This window comes from Haliotis cracherodii, unplaced genomic scaffold, assembly GCF_022045235.1.
Source record: "Haliotis cracherodii isolate W230 unplaced genomic scaffold, xgHalCrac1.p SCAF_11, whole genome shotgun sequence".
Taxonomy (NCBI): Eukaryota; Metazoa; Mollusca; class Gastropoda; order Lepetellida; family Haliotidae; genus Haliotis; species Haliotis cracherodii.
In genome coordinates, this window is record NW_027266266.1 from 37519942 (window position 1) to 37528700 (window position 8759).

Here is an 8759-nt window from a genome sequence, read left to right on the forward strand (position 1 = left end):
TTAATACACAGTTCTTCGCTGATAAAGAAAACAAACCTCAGAAACTATGAATGGATGCACACATATGGAATTAGATATTTAGATAAAGTAAAATACGGTTATAACGAACTCAAAAGGACCACTAATTTTATTCGACATAACCGTAGTTCGTCAAAAGCATATGTAAACATATATACAGAAAATGGACGGCACCGTGAAATTGTTCGTTTTTTTCCGACAGTTCGTTATAAGCGTGTTCGTTATAAACGTAGTTTACTGTATTTGAAAGGATGTCGTTATTGTATTTCTTTTTGTCAGGCTTATTCCCCTGATATAGCCGTTGGCTTTAGTGAACCATTACTTATTAATCCGATTCGAGTGTGCAGACATTTTAGTCCATTACTATTCGCCTGTATAAGCTATGTGGTAGGTTTGCCACGCCTCAGTGATTCCATTCCCAGTTTGGGTAATAGCTTATTCGTTTGTATTATTATTATATTATTATATACAAATTACAGTAACAAATGCAGTAAAGGGGGTTTGGATGATCCTGGCACAGGCTGGTAGGGCTCAGGGCCCTTGCCTCCCATGAAGCGCTGCCTTGTCGAACCCACCGAGAACTTTGCGGAGAGTGTGAAGACTCCCGAACACTGCAGGCTTCTGCATTACCCAGATTGTCAGAAGGGTTGTGTTTCTGGAATCAAACCCGGGTACTCTCCCAGTGACAGTCAACAGATTGTGAGGTACCGAGAACAATGGGGGGGGAGGGGGGTGTCGAACTTGGTACTTGGTACACCGGGGGAGGGCTGCGAGCCAATGGCGTTGCACAATGTTTACAGAAAAATCAAGGTTTTGCCTCTGATTCAGAAATTAAACGTTGTTGCCGATCATTCTTGAACATGTGACCCATGTGTGGGGGCAGTGTTGTCACGGTCTTGGGGCGGTATCACACATGACAGTCGACCCGTAAAGATCCGGGGTAGAATAGGTCTTCAGCAACCCATGCTTGCCGCAAAAGGCGACTATGCTTGTCGTAAGAGGCGACTAACGGGATCGTTGTGGTCAGGCTCGCTGACTTGGTTGATGCATGTCATCATATTCCAATTGCTTGGATCGATGCTCATGATGTCAATCACTAGATTGCCCGGTCCAGACTCGATTATTTACAGACCGCCGTCATATAGCTACAAGTGCGGCGTTAAACAAGTAAAACAAACTAACAAACAAACACATGACAGGCGAACGGATGTGGTTATTGTGAATGAACATTTGACTGGTTAGCTATTTGTTCCATTCGTTAGAATTATCGTTAGAAATTTTGAACTGCAACATGTCAATGCCAGACCACAACGTGTCCAGGTCATCACCGATTATCACCAACGAGAGGGCATATGGACATTGGACTGGCCCGCTAAGTCCCCTGACATGTCCCAAATAGAACAACTGTGGGATGTCCTCGGGCGGAGAGTGCACGCCAGAGTCCCAGCACCCGCCAACGTGGTCCAGTTTGGGGGCATTCGTGACCAACTCGTGTTTTTCCGGGACAAAGCCGAATAGCGACTCGTGCCCCCCTCATGGCCATTTTTGCGACCGGGTTCCGTATTAGCGCAAACGGGCTTACCTAAAATAGTTGTTAACTCGTCGCGTTATATATTATATATATATTTCAGATGCAATTTAAAGCTCATCGGGACATGCGGAATTATACAGTATGATTGAACACATTTAGCTGTGCCTTGGGTATATTTTTTTTATACAAGACATATGTAAAATCAAAAATTATTTCTGCGGGATTCTTTGACGAAGAAATTGAAATCATACGTGCATTCTGATTGGTTTGTCGTATTTTCGCACATAACATTCATCGATAGGGGGACGAGTCTTCTTGCAGGTTACGGAAAGAGGCGAGTGGTGTCGAATGGTTTTGGGGTAGCTCTTCGGGCGTAATGGCGGGCAGTACCAAGGCTTCAATACGCAAGTTAATCAACAGTATGCCATCAAGGTGTCGTGCATGTGTCACCGAACATGGTGAACACACCAGACATTGATCTACATGCCTGAAATATAGTTTACAGACATAACACCTTCACTATCATTTCATCAGTACCCTGATGTTTTGTAGGTAGTACATCTGCTCACTCACTCACTCACCCTGGTTCTGCTATATGCAGCTGCCATTCTGACCATCCAATCAACATTTACATCCCCTTGCATGACAGTCATGGGAGGCTAGGAGGCTATGATGAACTGGACTTCATCATCATCATCATCATTATAATTATTATGATTATTATTATAACATGAATGTAAATACTGCCTCGCATATCCCCAACAAAACGTGCAACGAAATATTATTATGATTCGAAATACAAATCTAAAATGGGGCTTTTTGTGCCTTCAGAACACATCACTGGCATGGAAAAGAAATATATCTCGACTTTCAATTATACTTTTATTTTGAAAACAGCCATTGCTTACTTTCTAAGTATGACGGGTTTAACAAAATGTTAAAAAAAAACATTCACATAAAAAATACATATGAAAGATCAAACATTGGTTTTCAGGTTTCTTTTTAAAATAAATATGAGCGTGAAAATAGTTTGTACAAAACTGCCATTTTGTAAAGATGATAAATTTGGAAATATCCCGTAATCTAGTTACACAATTTAAGTCGGTATCCCGTTAATCTGTCAAGACTGATTATATGATTTTCTAGTATGAACTTTGTGACCATAATCTACCTTCTGAACGGAGATATGTATCACTGACATACGGTTCAAGTGGGGGAAACAGATTTTCGTCCAGGTTTCTTTGTACAGTGAAAGTCACCTTAATATTTACCCTGTTTACTTGTCACGTGATGAGTGACCTGTCCATAAACTGATAACATGGCCGAGATATATGGTATTTACGTTGTACACCGTATTGATGTAAAATTTCAATGTTAGGTATCAGTTATAGGTCAGGTCACACAGGTCTGACTTTAACACCCAAACACCGAATAATTGTTGTACAACTCTCAAATTACCGTCTGTGTAAGGGGAGATTTTCGAAAATTCTGCAACCGGGTACTGACAGACTCTGAAACAATAACACTGGCTCTGCTTATAACAGTGTGTTATTCGTTAGTTGGTTGAAGCACAGTGTTGCTGTGTTCTATGTTTAAATCATATAACTATTGGTTGATTCATTTAGTGAGTGAGCTACCCAAAGCACTTATTCAGTAGTAGCATACAAGCAATTATTTTTTTTTTTAAATTTTATAACAAAAATAGCAATACTCCTAATAATAAAAACAACGTGTTTAAGCAGTGCACCGACCTGAATGCCAACAGCTGTATGCCACTGTATACATGATTAACCTCAAGGATATGGCCAATTTTCACAATATTTATACTTAATTGTCATGAAGTATGGATTGCACATATTTGGATTTTTAATACAATTTATGCCCTTTGGAGGAAAATGGGCAGATAAACAGTTAGTTATACACACAGTTAAAGATTATGTAGTTATATGTTCCAAATGTTGGCTTGGGTAGATATTTGAAATTTAACATATGCTGTGGTGATTCCAGATCATTTCAATCGTTTGTTTGTTTGTTTGTTTGTTTGTTGTTAACGCCGCATCCAGCAATATTCTAGCTATATGACGGCGGTCTGTAAATAATCTAGTCTGGACCAGACAATCCAGTGATTAATATCATGAGCATCGATCCACGCAATTTGGATCGATGACATGCATCAACCAAGTCAGCGAGCCTGACCACCCGATCCCGTTAGTCGCCTCTTAGGACAAGCATTGTCGCGTGGGGCGCTGAAGACCTATTCTACCCCGGATCTTACTGGTCTCATTTCAACTGAAATACATTTTGTAGTTCATGATTGACGTCCTTAATTTCAACAGATGTAGCTAAATAGTATATAAGCTCCAAATGAAAGTTTATTATCAAAAGTACTCACGGAAATGAAAACAAATCTCAGATTTTAAATAAATGCAGTTAATATACAAAATATATAAATATTCAAACAACTCAATCAGTACTAATTGGGCCTTGGCACAAATACAGCGTATCAAAGGTTTTTATGTCTTTTTACACGTAATAGTGTGTAAAAATATGAACAAAACAGACTATTGTGAAACTGAGCATAACCAGGTGTTAGTACATCAAGGTGAATGTCCATGACCTATGACACCTTGACGACAGGTGAAAACAGGTGCTTGAAACCCACGTGCATATGATTTGTCAGTGGTTAGTGATTTGTGAGTGGCATTGTGGGATAGTGAATCATCGTCAAAATATCAGAACGTAAAAGTAACATATTCCCTTCTCAAACAACAACTTACATGTCATTATTATTATGTACATAAACATAGCTGTTATTTTTATTGTTGTTTTGATAACTTTTTCCAGGCTAATTTGCATAATGCCTATAGCCTGTTTCTGCCATGTCAATTTGGACTTAGTTTTATTTTTGAATGTTGAAAGTGCCTACAAATTACGTCCTGTAAAGTACATTTTGGATTGAGCACTGAGATAAAACTAGCAAATCCGGACTAGTACTTTTCCAGTTGTTTTGTTATTTCGTATTTACGTCTACGTAATGCTTTGTGTCGATTATTAAATCAAGCAAAACTGGGTTTTTTTCATTTCCATGAGTACTTTTTTTTTATAATCCCACCCAGGTTATACTGCCATCCTGGTTATAATGCGACCCTGGTTATAGCGCCACCCTCGTTATAATGCAACCCAGATTATACTGCCATCCTGGTTATAATGCAACCCTGATTATACTGCCATCCTGGTTATAATCCCACCCTGGTTATACTGCCATCCTGGTTATAACGCCATCCTGGTTATACTGCCATCCTGGTTATAATGCGACCCTGGTTATAACGCCATCCTGGTTATACTGCCATCCTGGTTATAACGCCATCCTGGTTATAATGCGACCCTGGTTATAACGCCATCCTGGTTATACTGCCATCCTGGTTATAACGCCATCCTGGTTATACTGCCACCCTGGTTATAATCCCACCCTGGTTATAACGCCATCCTGGTTATACTGCCATCCTGGTTATACTGCCACCCTGGTTATAATGCGACCCTGGTTATAATGCGACCCTGGTTATAACGCCATCCTGGTTATAATGCCACCCTGGTTATAATGCGACCCTGGTTATAACGCCATCCTGGTTATACTGCCATCCTGGTTATACTGCCATCCTGGTTATAACGCCATCCTGGTTATACTGCCACCCTGGTTATAATCCCACCCTGGTTATAACGCCATCCTGGTTATACTGCCATCCTGGTTATACTGCCACCCTGGTTATAATGCGACCCTGGTTATAATGCGACCCTGGTTATAACGACATCCTGGTCATGATGCCACAGTGGTTATAATCCGACCCTGTTTATACTGCGACCCTGGTTATAATGCCACCCTGGTTATAATGCCACAGTGGTTATAATGCGACCCTGGTTATAACGCCATCCTGGTTATAATGCCACCCTGGTTTTAATGCCACAGTGGTTATCACGCGACCCTGGTTATAACGCCATCCTGGTTATAACGCCACCCTGGTTATAACGCCACAATGGTTATAACGACACAATGGTTATAACGACATAATGGTTATAATGCGATCTTGGTTATAATGCCACAGTGGTTATAATGCCACCCTGATTATAATGCCACCCAGGTTATAACGCCACCCTGGTTTTAACGCCACCCTGGTTATAATGCCATTTGTTCTGCTGGAAGAAAGGTGGAATTATAACCAGGGAGCATAGTAGTTTACCTGGCACATATACGTTCGGATATCTGTCCAGCTGCCACTTCAACGTTAGCTCTCCTGGTACTTACTGTCAAACACCTTCGTACATGTTTGTTTGTTTGTTGTTTAACGCCGCACTCAGCAATATTACAGCTATATGACGGAGGTCTGTAAATAATCGAGTCTGGACCAGACAATCCAGTGATTGACATCATGAGCATCGATCCACGCAATTGACATGCATCAACCAAGTCAGCGAACCTGACCACCCGATCCCGTGTGTCGCCTCTTACGACAAACATAGTTGCCTTTTACGGCAAGCATAGGTTGCTAAAGACCTATTCTACCCCGGATCTTCAAGGGTCCCTTCGTACATGTATAATACTCACTGCAGCAGTAGTGAATACATTGTTTATGAATTACTGTCTCAATTATTCGTACATCGTTCATTGCAACTATAGTGACTACATTGTCTATGCATTACTCACCGCCACAACTCTTCATATACCGTTCATGAAAAGGTGTGCAGGTGTGATTCAGACACTTCGTTCAAATGAACAGTCAGTGATGACGGACATCTCAGTTACGTAATCAACTCAAACAGAAAGACACTGAGTTACTTGAATTGAGAGGAAATGTGACTGACACAATGGTATCTATTGACAAGAATGTGCGCGTTGTTGATGGTAAAACAGATTACATGAACACGAGAAACAAACTTTTATATTCTGAGACTGTTACGAAGGGAAGCCCAAATTCCAACAGACCTATCACCCCATTCGTCACCACTCGCCCCTTTCCGTAACCTGCAAGAAGTCCCGGAATAACACGAGTTGGTCACGAATGCTGTCTCTCCACACATTCAGAGGACCGATTACACGACTATAGACTCTCGTCAATTCCCAAGCCTCCCACTCAGACCTCAGACACACGACAATGCAGGCAGTAAAGACCCAAGTTCCGAGGAAGCTTCCCCCGGGCCGCTCATTGTCATGCATGATGACGTCGACAGACAAAAACAAACTGAACCTGTAAACAATGAAAAGAAGTCAAGAAATGTTACATCCAGTATTCAGTGGGAAAAGTCTTTTGCCGGTGTTTCTAGAAATAGAAACAAAAGACTTGTCCTAAGCTATGTAAGAGCTGACGAATCGTGATGTAACTATCACAAACGTGAGACTCATGAAACTCTGGGAAGGGCAACGCAGTCCTACCTTCACCATTCGAACAGCTGTCCCACGGCAATGTGCAGATAATATCTTGGATGATAACTGCTTCTCGCCCGAAAATGTTAATTGTCGTGAATGGCCACCAAATAATGTGTACAATGACGATAAGGCTGAACAATAATAATGAAGACGAACGATTATAGATTTGCGACGTACAATGTATACTTGTTTTAATGGCAATTATTCGCATGATTACGTATGAGATAGTGTGTACATAGAAGAACTTCAAAATGTACTAGAGATTTATGATAGATGTTCTCATCAAGGGGAGACAATTCTACTTGGTGATTTCAATGCAGACCTGCTTCATGGAATTATATTGAAACGCAGAGCGAAATATCTGCAAAGAGTGCTCACTGAACGGAATCTAATTGCTGTCGTATCCCTTGAGGATATTTTTACCTTCACAGGCAAATGTAAAACTATAAGAATTATGATAGATTATGTGTTCATTAATCTCCAACATGTTAGTAACGTTGTTGGTTATGCTTTAGATACTGGAGTTCAATACTCAGTATCAGACCATTGATCAATATTCCCATGTCTGAGTACTGATTCCCAGCGCACGTTAAATTCCTAATTTAAATAAGTAAGTAATATTGGTTTATTCATAACTCACCGTCACAATTCTTCGTGCATCGTTCATTGCAACAATAATGAGCATTTAGATCGACCATTTGATATTGTGGAAGGGAGGGGGAGGATGAGAGGGACGGGGTGAAGAGAGCAGGTTGAGAGACCATCCCAGCTGTGTTTACATTGTTAATAACACGCCGTCACAGCCCTTCACACAATGTTCAGCCAACATTAATGTATACTGATTTGTCAGCTGTCACAATACATCAAAAGGTTTATACGACGTGCCTTCAAACAACGTATGTTATGCATTACAAAATTAATATATGCATATTTTCTCACACTATCATAAAGGCAATATTTATTCAACCTATTTCCGCTACCATCTACTTTTGTCTCAAGGACAATATCCCTCGCCACCAACGTGGCTGAAATATAGCTGCTGGTACGGTTATTCTAACTCACTCACTGCCGATATTTAGAGAGTAACCTGTGCTACCACCAATTATGGATTATCCTGACTTGAATTAATTTTGTGCCGAATATTTTCTGAGAAAATGCAGAATTATGCGTTTCCTAATCTGAATTTCAGACATCAACTCGGGTAGCCCATGACGCATAAATTAGCCTGTGACGTCATGAACAATGGATGACGTCATTTCAAATTATTTGCGACAATGCATTCGCATGACGTCATGGGCGTATCTCTGGAAACAATGAAAAAGGTGGAACAGTTGGTATAGTGGAACGAATCAACAAGCAAGCAGTATAAGGCTCGGTGACAGTAGAAAATACTACTTTCATGGATGAAGATGAAGATTGACTCTGAGCATTATTAGTGTGGCTTCATACTGATTGGGTAGTTCGTTCCAATTGTTCCTTTATGTTCCCAAATATATACGTTAACTTTCGGGCCACAAATTGTATAAGCGACAGTTAAGTTAGATATTACCCACAGAGACGACTCTGAGTTGCGGATTGTCTGTCCTTCAAGAGTTAATGTTGTAGATGTAGACAATTCGCATTTTTTGAAATTATATAACATTAACTGCAGCTCATTTAATTGAAGGGAGCGGTAGGGTAACCCAGTGATAAATGCTCTGAAAACCCCGGTTCGATTCCCCACATGGGTACATTGTGTGAAGGCCATTTCGAGTGTCCACCGCCGTGGTATTGCTGGAATATGGCTTAAAG